Below are 17231 nucleotides of genomic sequence, written 5' to 3' on the forward strand. Positions count from 1 at the left end.
GCCTCCCAGGTTCATGCCATTCTCCTGCCTCAACCTCCAGAGTAGCTGGGACTACCTGCCCGGCTAATTTTATTTTTTTTTTGTATTTTTAGTAGAGATGGGGTTTCACCGTGTTAGCCAGGATGTTCACAATCTCCTGACCTCATGATCTGCCCGCCTCGGCCTCCCAAAGTGCTCGGCCTCCCAAAGTGCGTGAGCCACCGCGCCCAGCCTATTTTAAATATAGCACAGATAACACCATTTGAAAAATGAATTTGTATGGCTATTATTTTATAGGCAATAAAATATTAAATATTGAATAACAATTCAATTACATTGTAATCATTTTAAATTAACTATACAATACTTGTCCAAATACAATTTTCAAGTTTGATTTAATAATTTATACCTCATTAACTAATTTGAAACAAGGTGGTTATATACTTGTTAATGATAGCTAATGAAATATTGCTTAAAAGTCATACTTTACACTTACTAATTTTAATAATGGAATTTGGAACAAAATAATCATAATTTAAAAGTGAATCATTTACATACCCTACTAGGAAGTTTGTTCATAATACACTGAAAATAAATTATTTTGTCTGTAAAGAGAAGTACTTAAATTCTAAATATTTTCATACATAGCATTTACCACCAAATTGAGTTGAAATTTTTTTCTATAATGTTAGCCTTTAGAGTTAAAACTGCTCAATTTTCACTTTCCAACAAAATAGGGATCAATCATGGTGACAGGAGGAAAGAAAGTGCTCATGGTTCCAAGACTTGTTAGAATTAATTGTTAAGGAAACACTGTTTAGAAAAGAAAAGACAGAATAATGCAAGCCATTTCCTTAATAGATTTGTTAACCAAATTTAAACAATTAGTCTAAGTAGTTAAAATACATATGTAATATCGCTCATTATTACCTGCATACACATTTTCAAAAAACCTACCCCCCCAAAACATCCAATGATGCTTATAGCTGGTATTTGCTTGGAAACCCAAAGACCTCCCTCAGCTGGTTTTGCAGGGAAAAAAAAAAAAAAAAAATCAGCCGGACGTGGTGGCTCACACTTGTAATCCCAGCAATTTGGGAAGCCGAGGTGGGTGGATCACAAGATCAGCAAATGGAGACCATTCTGGCTTACACGGTGAAACCCCGTCTCTACTAAAAATACAAAAAATTAGCCGGGCGTGGTGGCGGGCGCCTGCAGTCCCAGCTACTCAGGAGGCTGAGGCAGGAGAATGGTGTGAACCCGGGAGGCGGAGCTTGCAGTGAGCTGGGATTGCACCACTGCACTCCAGCCTGGGTGACAGAGTGAGACTCAGTCTCAAAAAAATAAATAAATAAAAATAAAAATAAAATAAAAAATAAAAATGAAAAAAAATCATGGTCAAGTTTCTAACTTACTTTCAAGAGTTTTCAGTATTTTTCTTATTCTAAGAAGTTAATCTTTTAGAAATGAGTTAAAGCTAACAGACACTCTATACATGATGCCCCAAGGAAATATAAAGGGTTACAGTAATGATGCAATGCTTAAATAAAGTGCCACTATGTAATGAATCTATAAAGTGAAAAAATTAATTCTAAAATTCACACAAAAGGTCAGTCACATTACTTTACAATAAGACAAGATGTATTTTAGAGACCTACTTCAGACTCAATAGTTTTCTCAATAATTTTTAAAAAGAGACAAAATCACAAATTTTCAAAAACCCTTTAAGATGATATTTTTATGAGATCAAGTAAAAATGCTTTTTTAAAAAAATAGCTACTGCATGTTATATTTTGAATTGTTGGCAGCTGTGGTTCTCCATCTCTCTCACATTTAGGTAAAGAGCTGCATCAAGGATTAGAGTAAGGATTGTTGACATAATACCATACGGGAGAAGTTAACACGAGCTTTTCTGTCTATAAGATTTCCGTTAACTGGAAAATAACTAGCAAGACGGAAAGAAGGTCTAGTGTAGAGCTAAGCTGTCCACAGAATACTGACTCTTACCTTCGTTATTTAAGCTTTTGATGAGATCTTGCCAAGAATACAAGTTAACACTCTTAAAAAGAAAACACTTCCAGTGCTTTCCCTCTGGATAGATTCAGGTGAATAAAATAAATGAAAACAAAATATATCTTTTTACTTCCATTTTGTTGCATTAACACACAGGAAAAACTATTAATGAGGTTAAGGTGTGAGAAGTCCTCTTCCAACAACACAGTAATAACAAAAGTATGGGATTGCTTCACAAATTCCTCATACCAACCATAAAAATGATTTAACATGTATTTTGACATAAAGAGGTAAATATTTATTGTGCAAACCATACGAGCTTCAAAATCAAACATCTATACCAGGAAATGTGAAAATCATTCCCAGGGATTAAATTCCTGATGGGTTCTGTTTATTTCTTGGTGGCAGAGATCAAAGATATTATTCACTGTTGTTCAGTGAAGAAAGACTGCTACTAAATAATCATCAGGAAGCCTAGCTGCCTTTCAACACATGTTTCTCAGAACAGTCACAGATAGCAAGTGGGATATATTATAGGTCTGGTTCCAGTGATTTGCTACTACCCTGGTGACTTCAGTAAAGAATGAGAGGAGTGGGAGACAATAGATTGGAAACGGCCACAACCTGGTGCCAATACAGTCATGAACAGAATGACAATGTATCTGTCAATAACAGGCCACATAATATGATAGCAGTAGCATAAGGTTATAATATTGCATTTGAATTGTACCTTTTCTATGTTAAGAAATGTTAAGATACACAATTACTTACCTTTGCATTCAAATTGCCTACAGTATTCAGTACAGTAACATGTTGGCAGGAGTAATAGGCTCTACCATATAGCTTAGATTTGTAGTAGGCTATACTGTCTATGTTTGTGTAAGTACACACTGATGTTTGCACAACAAAAAAAATTGTCGAAGAATGCATTTATCAGAACATATGCCTGTTGTTAAGTGATGCATGACTATATGAAAATTTCATATCACTGGTGTTTGTCTCAGTAATGTGTCAACCAAAAGGAGTATCTTTGGTAGTCCCATAACTTCAAATAGTTAAATATTCCCTGATACTTCTAACAAAAAACAGTAAAACAGTACAGTTTCTTTTCATCCTTATTTAATTCATACAAAGACTTCAGATTCTAGACCAGGCAAAGCTCCAGACAGTGGAGATAAAATGGAGATTATTTTGGGCAGATAAAGATAGATAATGAATCAGTATATAAATAAAATAAGAAAGATTTTAGAGGGCATAAGTTCCACACTGATAATTGTAATAGGCTGAAGTGATTGAGAGTGACTGTTCCTACTTTCGTTAGTTCAGGAAAGGCATTTCTAAGAAAGTATCACTTAATTAAGATTTCTGAGAAAGTATCAATTAAGGGAGAAGCCCGCATAGAGATGATCTGAAGTAAGAACATTTCATGCAGAGAAACATCTACTAACTACATAAAGATACTAATGTAGGAGTTGGCCTGAGATGGAAGTGGGAAAAGGAATGACGTAGAGTAAAAAGCTAGGCAGAGATTAGGACATGAAGGATTTTGTAGACCAGGTTAAAATATTCAGATCTTTGCCTTAGGGTTATGGGAAGTCATTGGAGTAAAATTACTTGTTCTACCTTGTCAAAGATTAGTGTATCTGTAGAGGAAGAAGGGAGATTTAATTGTATGGTGACAAAAGAAAAAAGACATGACAGGAAATAATTGCAACAGTCTAGGTGAGAAGTAATAGGGGTTGAGATAAGGTAGTGATAATGAAGAAACAGATTTGGGGAATGCAAGGTACAGGAGACAAGATTCACTGATGATTAGACATGAAGTTTACAAAAGCATTTATAAATTTGACATTAGTCATTGGGTCATAATGGAACCAATTAGTCAGTGAGGGCTCAGCAGTTTTGTTTGTTGTTTATTCTGGGAGGTCTGATGGAAAAAAATCAAAAGATCTGTTTATGTTAAGTTTGACATTCATATTAGATACATACTCCCATGGGTATGTCAAGTAAGCTGTTTAAGGGGAAAAAAGCCTCATGTTGAAGAGATAAGTTAGAATTAAATACAAAAATATATTGAGGGTCATTTGCATATAGTTAGCATTTTAAAAACATTAGATTGGATGATTTAATCTAAAAAAAAGTATGAAGCTAGGACTGACACTAACATTTGGGGGTTCAGAAATGATGAAAAAAGGAAACTGAGAAGGGGAGGAAGCCAGGATGATTTTATGTGGCTCAGTACAAAAGAAGACAGTTTTCCAGAAGGAGCAAGTAGTCAACTGTGCCAAATTCTGTGGAGGGATCAAGTATGGGACGAACAGAGACATGGCCATTCAATTTGGCAATCCAATAGTCATGTGACCATAGGGGACAAAAACAAGAAAGTAAAAAAAAAAAAAGGAAGGAAAGAAGGAAGGAAAACCAGCCTATGTCATGGCAGCCCTGATGAACTAAGTTGAAAAGAGAATATGAGGTAAATAATGACAATGAAAAGTATGAATAATTCCTTCTAGATTTGGATGTGTGTTTGCATGTAGCAAGGAGAGTAGAAAAACAAGGTAATACCCGAAAGAGAAAAGAGAATCAAAAGAGCTTATTTTTGTTTGGGTTTAAAGTTAGAAAACAGCAGAACATATTTATAGACACATACAAAAAATTGATACTGAAGGAGGAGAGAGATAATTTCAAAAGAAAATGCATGAATAAATTAAAAGTAAATGAAATCCAGAGTCCAAGGGGAAAGGCTGGACGTGATATGAGAACAGGTAAACCTGTCAATTCCAGTAACACTGAAAGGCAGGCCAAGAATGTAAATTTAGACTGGGCACAGTGGCTCACACTTGTAATCCCAGTTCTTTGGGAGGCTGAAGCAGGAGAATCACATGAGGCCAAGCATTTAAGACCAGCCTGGGCAACGTGAGACCTTGTCTCTACAAAAAAATTTTAAAAATTACCCAGGTGTGGTGGCATGCACTTGTAATCCTAGATACTTAGGAAGCTGAGGTGGGAGGATTTATTGAACCCAGGATTTCAAGGCTGCAATAAGTAAGCTATGATCATACCACTGAACTCCAGCCTAGGCAACAGAGGGAGATTCCTTCTCCAAAAAAAAAAAAGTGGGAAGAGGAGAATGTAGATTTGGACCCAGATGAGCTGGTAGATTTGCAGATGAAAAAATGAGGGAAATGGGGTGTCATATTTCTTTTCCTCAGTGAAGTAAAAAGAAGACAAAACTGTTGTGAGAAGGAGGTTTTAAGAGAGTAGAAGGTGTGAAATCAGTTTAGAGAATAGGAAATGGAAATGGAATAGGATGCTTGGTGCTTGGAGAGGCTGAATCTCCTATGAGAATTATTGTGGCTATGAATTTAAAATGAGATCAGTCAACAATATTTAGCTATTTGCATGCAGGCATTGAGATGGTTGTTATAATCAAACCTGTAAACCACAATTTAAAGAATAATTTTAGGAAAGGAAAAGTGATTTTTAATTAAACTATATACATTTTTTTCCCCCATGTGCTGACCACTTTTTTAATGACAAAGAATGTGTAGTACCATATCAATAATTCTTATTAAGTACTCTTGTTTTAAAAATACTAGCTATTTTTAGAAAATACAATATCGAAAATATGTTCAACTTTTTCTATCAGATAACTTGAATCTCAAATAGCTTCTATAATTCTCAAAACAATGTGTTACATTTTTAGAAGTCTGATCTTTTAACAAAATAGATAAAATCACAGGGAGGTGAACAGTTGAGAACAATGCTCTTCAGTAGAACTTTCTGCAATGATAGAAATGTCTTTCTGTGCTGTTCAATATGAAGCTACTAGGCACATCTGGCTGTTAGTTCTTGAAATCTGGCTGCTGTGACTGATGAACCAAATGTTCCATTTTGTTTAATTATAATGAACTTAAATTTAAGTAGCCACAGATGGCTAACGGCTACGGTACTGAACAGCTTAGCTATAGGATCACCTATCCATCTCTTATTCATCACTACGTATTTCTTAGTTATTTGTAAAGCAAATAATCGAATGTCTAAATATCTGCAAAATAGACTTCCTTGGGTTCTTAAGTTTAACTTGGTAGTTCTAAAACTTTAGTATGCTTGATAATTACTATACAGGGTTGCATATACAAAATCCATAAATATTGAAATAGGCAATTCACACAAAGTTTAAAGGTCATTTTAACTCCTGGCAATATTCACATGGTAAATTATATATTCACCTTAAAGCTTGATTCTCCACTCTCTCACCCACCACAACAGTAAAAGTTGGTATGTGCTGAGAACTGACTTCAAGAATTAATTTGGAAATATTTAGCAAAAAGATGAATAAGGTAGGTAGTACGGTCATGTATCATGAATGATTTAGTCCTTCAAACTAAAATACATACTTAATTTTATGCAATTGTCTTCTCATTAGGGAATTTAAAATATTCATTCAAAAGTATTAATTTGCTTTATCTTTGGTATTGAAATTCATATTTAAATATTAATGCTTCCTTCCAGCTATTAAGTCACATGGAAATTTTAAAACTCCATAACACTAAAATGCGATAAAAATTCTAGCATTAGGTGGACTCCTAAGTTATATTTTTATATTTATGTGAACATTACAAGTATATATTTGTTTTTTCTTCACATGGATTGTGTTAAGTTTTTCCATGATGTAGATAACAGAATGAAAAAAAAATTCCTCTCAACAGGTGGTCTACCAAAAGTCAGAATGGCAGGTGTAAACTGTGGCAACACTCATTATGACAAAGAAAAGCTCAACTAATTTCAATAGAAAGGAAATGAGAGAATGACATGACCTGTAAAAAACTGTCATGTGCCTTTGCTTCCTCCAATTTAAAAGTAATGTATTTTCCTCAGTTGAATATTTCAATAGTATAAATGAAGTTTACTTTGCAATTTATATTTTCATTTCTTCAGTGAAAATCCATGTATTTCCATCATGTACCTACTCCCTTGCCAGAGGGTATTTCACGTGAGAGCCACATAAACCTTTCCTTTTCAAATTTAGAAGATTGCTTTTCTTTTCCAGGATTCATGTTTAGGCATCTATTCTTTGAAACTTTTCTAGAAAAGTTCCCTGTGTGGGCAAAGAACCAAAAAGTTGTGTTTATCAATCTGGTAGTGAAGACCCTCTGGGTACTTCTGAGAAAATTTCATGAGACCCACAATTCCCTATGCCATTCAGCATCTGTAGATAGAATAAAACTGATTCACATATACTTCTATTCACATATTCTCTATCAAATGTGTTCATTGTATTATGGATGACTGATATTCAAATGATTTTTAAGTGGTACTGAATTGTTTTCTTTATGGATGTTCATTAATGGGTATTAAAGTTTGAGCTATTATTGCATGTCATCCTTTAAAAAGTACTAAACTATTCCTTATATTTAACAAAAAATAGGCAAACCAGATAATAAACCACAGATTCCGTCTTAAATGTTGGCATAGTAAATGGGATTAATGCTATCATGTAGTCTAATTCCATTTTACTAGAATTTTAAAACAAACAGTATTTTTTATTATTGTTTGTTTCTTTTCCATTAGAGTCCTTGGCATTCATCAACACTTTCAGATGTCTCTATCAAGATAGGTTTCATCAGAGCCTGTTTGTTTTTAGTGAGGGAACTACAAATTGAAGTCCTGTATGTATGAGCCACTGAAAGAAGATACCATATGTAGCTACAGATCTAACTCCCAAAATCCATAATAGGAACAGTGCCATGTGAGATTTCAGTTTCAAATAGTAAAAGTTTTATTTTTAATACTTAATTTTAAAAATTCCTATTACATGCTTGGAAGATGACAAAAACCAATATTTTTGAATGTAAGTAACTTTGATAAAGCAGGAGTACTTCCAGTATTTTAATATTAATACATCATTATAGAATTATAATTCAAGCATGTTTGAAGCTTTCTCCTTGCATCTTATTATGAAAAATTTTCAAACATACAGAAAAGTTGGAAGAATTTTACAGTCAACACCCATATACCCACCATCAAGGTTCAATAATAAATTGTATTATATTTGCTTTATTACACACACACACACTCATCTATTCATCCTTTTATCCAAATATCGCTCCATTTTATTTCAGTGTAAGTTGCAGACATCAGTATTCTTCACCCTTAAAACACTTCAGCAAACATATCATTCACCAGAGTTCAAAATTCATGCTCTCTTAATGCAAACTTCATATATAAAGAATTATACAGACCGAGCATGATAGCTCACACCTGTAATTCCAGCACTTTGGGAGGATGAGGTGGGCAGATCATCTGAGGTAGGGGAGGTCGAGACCAGCCTGACCAACATGGAGAAACCCTGTCTCTACTAAAACTACAAAATTTGCTGGGTGTGGTGGTGCATGCCTGTAATCCCAGCTACTCAGGAGGCTGAGGCAGGAGAATTGCTTGAACCCGGGAGGCAGAGCCTGCGGCGAGCTGAGATCACACCATTGCACTCCAGCCTGGGCAACAAACGTGAAACTCCGTCTCAGAAAAAAAAAGAAAGAAAGAAAAAAAAAGAAATGTACAAATCTTAGGTGTACCATTCCATGAGCTTTGACAATCAAATATGATTATTATTCATTGGCATTTGACAGGCATATATATTGAAATAAAAGTTGAAAATAAATAATATTATATTTTCAATCTGTTACTTTTACTGTTAGGGTAATCCAAATGTTTCCACAGAAAGTGAAAGTAAATTTACTCCTAAGTATTTAATTTAACAGATTTGCTGGTCACATTTGCCATGAAATACTTAACAAATATATAATAACCACAAGAATTACTCTCAGTGTTTAATTATAACTTACATTTTTCAAATGTCATGAATTTAAATTTCAGTGAAACACACTGGAATAAACTTTCCAAGTACGAATTTCAGGGTTAATCCACAATGTAGTTTCTTTATATAAGTAGTAGATAATGTCAATTTTCTCATTCAAGAAAAGATTTTAATTAATTCTTTGATAATTTTCTTCTTTGTGTTTCCAGCTCCGAAGAACTGATTCACCTGACAGTGTTACTGAAATTTTAGGGTGCAAACGGCCAAGATGGCTTGAAACACTCAATTCCTAGCCAAATTACTTCTTTTTTAAAATGTCAAAGAAGTATAGAAAGATGACCCTATTCTAAAATGAATCAAGAGAGAATTTAAACCTGTCAAAAACTATAGGATTTTGATATTGAAAATAGTGACAACTATTTTTAATTTCAGCAACAAAACACTTTATACGAGTCCTTGCTTTTACTTTCAGCATTGCCCACAGTATTTGATATGTGCCGATGATGGAATCTTGAAGTGGAAATTCTATAGGAAAGGCTTATTTTGCTTCTTTTTAAGAAGGAATGCATACAAGAATTTGGCACTGCAGGACTACATTGCCCAACAATCACTCACTTTATTCCAGTTGGAGACTTACGACCAATTTGCTGATACAATTTGGCACTAGCCTCTTGAAATGTATAAATTACATTATTGCTTTGGATTCTTGTACATTCTAGCAGGGTAGAATGAAACTTGACAACCTGATTTCAAACTACTTGTACAAGAAACGGAGGTCGTTTCTTGATTTCAAACTACAGTACAAGAAACTGATGGACATGTAAGTTTCTCAACAATATACCTCCTTGGGTAAGACCAGGATGATTTTCCAATCTCGCGTGACTTCTGAAAGTGAGTTTTTCTTCTTTTGCAATTCTAGGAAGCTAGTTGGATCCCATATCTTTAAGGCAGCAAAGATACAGATGCCATACATAAGACTTTTACAGTTAAATATGTACAGAATAGTTGTCATGTACACAGTATTGTGGTAAGCACGAAAGGGCATATAAAAATATTACGTGGCCACATTTTAGATGAGGTCAAATGAACACATATAAAAATACAAGGAAGTACGTACAAATGTAAATTTTGAAGTATAAAGGAATGAGTGTTAAAATGCTTTCACATACTATTCAGAGATTTTACAATGTGTCCATACACAGGTAGTAACTGAAACTGAACATAATTTATATCCAATGAAATTTTAAAGACAGAAGTAGACTTAATTTATATTTGAAAGTTTACATATCCTTAAAATAATGAATCTTTATTGAATAAAGTAGTTTTTTAAAAATTCCTTTAACACAAGGTGGATTAAGACCATTTTCCTTTTCTTGAACCATATATATGCAGGGCTATTACCGCTCTCCTCACAAAAGTGCTATTTCACTAACCATTGCATTTTTTTTTTTATTTTTTAGGTTAATTTTAGTTAAATAATAATAATTATTATTATTATTATTATTTTAGAGACAGGGGTTCACTCTGTCATCCAGGACAGAATACCGCGGCTCATTGTAACCTCAAACTCCTGGGCTCAAGTGATCCTCCTGCTTCAGCCTCCTAAGTAGCACCAAGTAACATGCATGTTCTTAGAATCACCCTTTAACGTTTTTTTTCCATTTTAACATTTTGAAAATTGGGTTGCATCTTAAAAGTAATGTGCCATCTAATGTAATGGCTATTTCCTTCAAAGCTACAAATTAAGTGGTAATACGATCAAATTAAAGAACTATGAGTGTTCACATTTAGTCGTTATAATTTATAGTGCCACCATGCCTGGTTTTTTTTTTTGTTTTTTTTTGTTTTTTTTAAAGACATGGGGTCTCACTTTGTTGCCCAGGCTGGTCTCAAACTTCTGGGCTCAAGTGACCCTTCCACCTCGCCCTAACAAAATGCTGGGAGTTTAAAACAAAAAAAAACAAAAAAACAAAAAAACAAAAAACGAGGAAGAAAAAGATTTTGAAATAAAAGAAAGAAAGAAAACATCAGGCCAGGCATGGTGGCTCACGCCTGTAATCCTAGCACTTTGGGAGGCCGAGGCAGACAGATCACAAGGTCAGGAGTGCAAGACCAGCCTGACCAATATGGTGAAACCCCGTGTCTACTAAAAATACAAAATTTAGCCAGGCACGGTGGTGTGCACCTATAATCCCAGCTACTCGGGAGGCTGAGGCAGGAGAATCACTTGAACCCGGGAGGCAGAGGTTGCAGTGAGCTAAGATTGCACCATTGCACTCCAGCCTAGGCGACAGAGTCAGACTCTGTCTCAAAGAAAAAAAGAAAGAAAGAAAGAAAAGAACACATTTATTTAAATGGAAAAAAATTGTTGAAGATGCGTAATGACTATATATGGGTTCATTATACTTTCCCTCTAAATTTGTTTGGTTTGTTTGCCATTACATTCTTGACTATTTGTGAGACAGAAGTAATACAAGGCAGTTACAGGAGAATAGAAAATTCCAGGGAGCAGTTCACATGACTAGCAAAAGGTAACCGTTGAAATAGCTGCATAAGCTAGGGGTTGATAAGACCCTGAAAAACTAGGTTGTGGGCCAAGCTGGCTAAGACCGACTGGACCCAACATGGCCCTGGATGTGACCTAGGTTTCACCTAGAACCTTTTTATATACTTATTAGCATAGTAAACACACACCCACCACTGCCATGACAGTTCCAGGATCACCCATATTTGGTGTAAAAATGGGTGGCACCACCGTTCTGAGACATCTCCAGCTCTTTCCAGGAATCTTCATAAATATTGCACCCTTTGGTTAAAGAAACCTATAAAGGTAGAAACCCCAAACTCCATTGGGCAACTTTCTCTCAAATATGTCTCCACTGCCCTTTCTTAAGTGTATACATTTTACTTTTAAATAAATCTCTGTAAATTCACTATTTTCTGGTTCATCTTTGAATACCTTCTTGCAATGGTGTCAAGAGCCTGAACACAGGATGGTGTCTTGGTCCCACTGGCATTTGGGGACCTCCCCCAGCCTACAACTGGAACCATGGAAGTGGGGGGAAATTGAAGATAGAAAACAAAAAAGCAACTCCTTGATTTTTATTTCTCATTTATGTATTTATTTATTTTGAGATGGAGTCTCGCTTTGTTGCCAGGCTGAAGTGCAGTGACGTGATCTCAGCTCACTGTGATCTTGGCTTACCACAATCTCTGCCTCCCGGGTTCAAGCGATTCTCCTGCCTCAGCCTCCTGAGTAGCTGGGATTACAGGTGCGTGCCACCACACCCAGCTAACTTTCGTATTTTTAGTAGAGATGGGGTTTCACCATGTTGGCCAGGATGGTCTCAATCTCCTGACCCCGTGATCCGTCTGCCTCAGCCTCCCAAAGTGCTGGGATTACAGGTGAGAGCTACCGCACCCAGCCCAACTCCTTGATATTTCTTAGTCATTGACCATTATATTAAAACTTAGGTAAGTTTTCCCCACAGAACATCAATTCACAAGATCATAAAATAAAATCTCAAAAGTACAAGGGCTGTTCACTCCAAACCAAGCTTCTTACTTTGGGTAAACTGTTAACCTGTGTTAGTTGTGCCCACTTTGATACATTGGTTAGTGGCTAAAATGCCTACAGGTTCCTCACAAACCAGTTATCTCTTTCCAGCAGTGCCATGGGTGTTCCTTTATTTTTTGGGTTTATAAAGTCAACAAAAAAGTATTAAATGGAAAGAATTAAACTCACAGTTTAAATCCAAATAGGCTGCTGGCAGATCACTTTGCCAGAGTAGGCAGGATAATGCTTTCTTCACTTGAAATCCTCACCTCCTCTTTCCCCCAACCTGCTTCTTTGTAGTTTGAATCTAGTGCAGGCTTATTCCTAAGGCAGATGGTCTCTTTCAGCTAGCTCCCCACAGCAAGGTGGCCTTTACTGATAGATTTGGGGAGTGGGGGAAGAGGGAGGGTAGACAGGGAAAGAAAGGAAAGAGAAAATGTGGCTTCCACCAGAAGGGTATATAAAACCCAGTAATTTGAAACATTTTTGAGTTTAACTTTGCAATAGCATGAAATTAAAATGCCTTCACACAGAGTATTTGGAGATGCTTGTTCTAACAATCACCCTTTAGCTTTCTTTTCCATTTTAACATTTTGAAAATTGGGTTGCTTCTTAAAATTAATGTGCCATCTAATGTAATGGCTATTTCCTCCAAAACTATGAATTAAGTGGTAATACAATCAAATTAAAGAACTATGAGTGTTCACACTTAGTCTTTATAACTACCATTTATCCCAACTCCACAGACTTTAGAAACTACAGTTCCACTCCTTTTTTTTTCTTATTTTTACTCATTTTTCTAGATGAATCGACAGAACCTTCATCTGTGTAAGAAGGAAGCTTTCTGCTCTTCTCTTTACATTCTAAACTCAATCCCACCCTCAAGTAGGGCACTTTGCTCTCCCTCCTCCTCCATCTTCTTACCTGACCCAATAAAAAGGTAGTATCCTATTTTTCAATGGCCATAATTACACATGCAAGGAACTAAAATGTATTACTGGGCTGGGATAGCTTCTCTCAAAGTAAGAACCAGGTCAGGGGATGTCTGTTTCTCAAAAAGGCACAGGTAGTGCCTCTGTGTGCATGACAATTGCCTATTCTTTGTGTTTTATCATCAGCCACTCCCCGCCCATTTGTCTTCAATTAACAGGCAGACAGCAGAAGGCCTTATTTTAGGTTCAGGCAGAGCAGTTTACTCTTTATGCAGCTATTGTTGACAGAGAGTCTTGTATTCTAGTACATACTGGATGACTGCCAGACACTAATAAATCAAGTACTTCAGTCACCATTTAGCTATCAACTCTTTGTATACAACTTTTGAAGAAGGGTGAGTGAATCCACAACACCCCAAAACTACAAAAGCTGCAAATCGACTAGGACTATTTTTCTTTCCTGCTGCTGCTGCAAATGCTACCAGAAGAAGAAAAGATTTTACAGACATTTATAGCTCTAGGTGGGAAAAATAGTACTTTTCAGGCTGAATGATGTCTGAAAGACAATAGCATTACTTCCTTATTAGGAACAACTCTGCTGCAAACACCCACATCATTGAAACTGTCATCATTGGGGCAACCAAGGAAGATTCAGAGCAGCAATATAGGTCAAATGACACATTCAAACCAACACTCCACTGAAAAGCAAAAAGCCAGTTTTACAGCTTAACAGAGTGCTGTATTTTAATCTCATTTAAGCAGGATTTAAAATATAGGTGTTGAGGAAGCTGTTGAGGTTTTCCAAGACAAGAGCTTATCACATAATGGTTTTGTGAAAAGGCTGATTCAGAAAAAAAAAATGATGTAACTGTTACTGGATGCACAAAAGAAAAGAAGGCAAAAGAATTATCTGATGTTGTACATTGTATCCCCAAGAAAGATAAGGCATGAGAATTAAATGAACTTTGAGCTGTCTTCACTTCACATTTTAACACTAGATAATGAAATTTATTGCCTGCCAGTCCATAGTACAATCAGACAAATTTAAATAATTATTCAAGCAAATACATAAAGCTAACCTAGCAAAAATAAATACATTTAAACTTAGTGTGTTGTCTTGAATCTGAAATCTAACAGGCATTCTTGTCCTAGTATATTATATGGTCACATGGATTTTATACTTTATAAAAATAATTTGCATTATAGACTTTTGAAGCTCATTTGTCAGCTATAGCATTCATTTTTTATGTATATTATTTATGTATCTATCACTTACGGAATGCATATGTGTCAGTCACTGGTCTAACCATTTTTCATAGATGGCTTTAAATAACCAACAACTTCATAAAGTAGATGTTATTATGCTTATTTCCAGATGAAACACTGAGGTTCACAAGGGCTAAGTACCTTACTCAAGTGCAAATGGCTGGTAAGTGGCAGAACTGGAATTCAAACACAAGTTTGATTCCAAAGCCTATGCTTTAAAAAAATTCCTCTATAGTTTTCAATTCTATTTTTGTTTCCGAATACATTTTAACAGTAACTATAATCCAGCATATATTGTAAGCATCTTTTTAAGGAGATGACGTTAATTTTATGGGAGCAGAGACATTTTCAGAGATATGATAAACGTCTGTAATTGCACACTTATAAACTATAACTACAGAGAGAAATTGATTGTCCCACGCTCATGCAAAGAGCAGAGTAGCATTAGGTGAACAGATCACAGTCAGATATATTATGCCTTATGAAATAAGTTAATAAGGGTTGAAACACTGTATGCTTGATGAAATAAATTTCCTAAGGGCAACAGACATTAACAGCTGTTCAAGTACTGTTCATGTCCCCGTAGGCAAGTATATCACTCCCGCAGTTATTGAACACATGTGGTGTTCCTGCAGTATCTTTCATCTCATTTACACCAAGAAAGAGTAAATAAGTATTTTGGGGCTTCAGCAGGAACAGCCTTTAGCCTCATAGACATTCTTGTCTCCCATTCACCACTTAGTAGCAAGTTATTTTACTAAAAATAAAAATTAGAAACAACGTTAATTTCCTGTTAAAACCCTTTCAGTGGCTTCTCATTGCACTCACAGGCTTCAAGAAGCTCAAACCCCCTACAAGGTTTCACATGACCTACAACCTATGTTCTCCATCACTTTGCAACACCAATCCCTCCTTCCAAGGTAGGCTTCCCTCTGCTGCGTTCCCAGCTCCGAGCTTTCAGTCAGGCCTTTCTCTTTAGCAGGAATGCTTCATCCTGAGTTTTCATATACCAAACACCTATTTAGTAACAAGTCTCACTTCTGAAGTTCAGAGAAATTTCCTTCATCTATCCATAACATTAATCACTTCTGTTTTCACTTGCATGGCATCCTGTACTTTGCCTTCCCAGAGCCTATCTCAACTGCAATTGGCAAAGGGGTGTGATTAGTCCTGCAACTTGTTGAAAGAGCTGCTCCAGTAGAGAAACAAATACTTTAATATCCTAGCCCTGTAAAGTATCTTGAAAAACTAATCTTACATGGGAGCATTGGGCCTTATAAATACAAATTCCCAAAATATTATTGGTGGCATTCATTTCAGCTAAAAATGCATTCATTTTGTCATTTTTTCAATTTATTTTATTGGTTGGGTCACTGTCATTACTAAGAAAAAGAGTTTGATTTTTCTGAGTAAATGCCTCTGGTCCTCTAATTTTTGTGTCAGTATGATATTTTTGTGTGAGAACTGTTAGTTAAAAAAATTTTATATTACCAGTGTTAAAAGGAGAAATATAATAAGATATAGCGACTAATATTGTTTCTTGAAAGAAGGAAATTACTAATGGAAAAAGTGGCATTTGCCAGAAGTGACAGCTTGTCAAATTCACTGTCAATATGTTTAAAGAAAATAGTCATATAAAAAGGAAATCATGAGGAACAACAACAGCAAAACAGGAATTACATTTTTGAAAGTTAAATTTTTACTGTGCCCTCAGGCAGATGGAGCTCAACTTTCCCATTTAAAAAGTAACCTCATACATATAAAAATAAGTATACATTTAATTAGACATCAGTAACAAACTCAGAAGAATCTGAGTGAAAAAAATACATCTTAAGAAATAGTAACTCAGTTCTACACATGGCTGGTGATGATGGCTGCACAACAGTGTGAATGGACTTAATGCCACAGAACTGTACACTTAAAATGTTTAAAGCAGTAATGTTATGTATGGTATACCACAATTTTAAAAAACACAGTAAGTCAATAATTCTTTATTTTCACATATCTATCTAGAAACACATTTGCTGATATTTCCAACTCAGGTATAGTGTGTTTGAAATGTGGAGCCAGTAAGGGGTTGGAAGAACGGGTATTGCCTTAATCTTTCAAAAATCCAGAGATAAGTTCAATTAAATGCTCTGTCTTCTCCCCTACTAAGAATCACTTGTACTTGAACCACCAGCCCACAATCATTGTAATCAGAGTTACTTAGTCTCAATAAATTTTGTTTAAGCACCAGGTCTATAATGATCTGAAAATTAAATCTTAATATACTGTTGGCTCAAAATGTCACAAATCGCGTATCATATCACAAAAGAATGATTTAATTTGATTTCAAGGCAAATGAAAATCTCCAGAATTATCATTTAGGTTGAAAAATATATAAAAATAAAGGTAAATGAGTAGTACAATATTTTCCTTGGCTACAATATCATTAAAGCAAATTAGCATATATGAAACTGTTTTTTAAGATATAGTAGAAACACTGCTTTTATATTATCTTTTCTGTATCGAGAAGCAAGACACATGTCACTAATAATCCATCTTCCCTCAGGCAATGAAGTCCCAGTTAAAATACATTAAAATGAGGTTATGATCTTGGGCCCATGCTTCAAAAGTGAAGTACTATTATTCCATAGTGGAAAAAATAATGAAATTTATCAGA

General features: G+C 35.3%; 1 protein-coding gene and 1 non-coding gene across 2 annotated transcripts in view; both read right to left on the reverse strand.

Moving 5' to 3' along the window:
- The window catches only part of IL1RAPL1 (interleukin 1 receptor accessory protein like 1), a 1395449-nt gene that overhangs the window by 1032763 nt on the left and 345455 nt on the right, over nt 1-17231 (reverse strand). The gene's annotated exons all lie outside the window — the stretch shown is intronic.
- Nucleotides 7554-7633, reverse strand: LOC116272248. Its single transcript, XR_004180968.1, has one exon. It is a non-coding gene; the product is annotated as a small nucleolar RNA SNORD74 (small nucleolar RNA).

Source organism: Papio anubis, chromosome X, assembly GCF_008728515.1.
Source record: "Papio anubis isolate 15944 chromosome X, Panubis1.0, whole genome shotgun sequence".
NCBI classification, from domain to species: domain Eukaryota; kingdom Metazoa; phylum Chordata; class Mammalia; order Primates; family Cercopithecidae; genus Papio; species Papio anubis.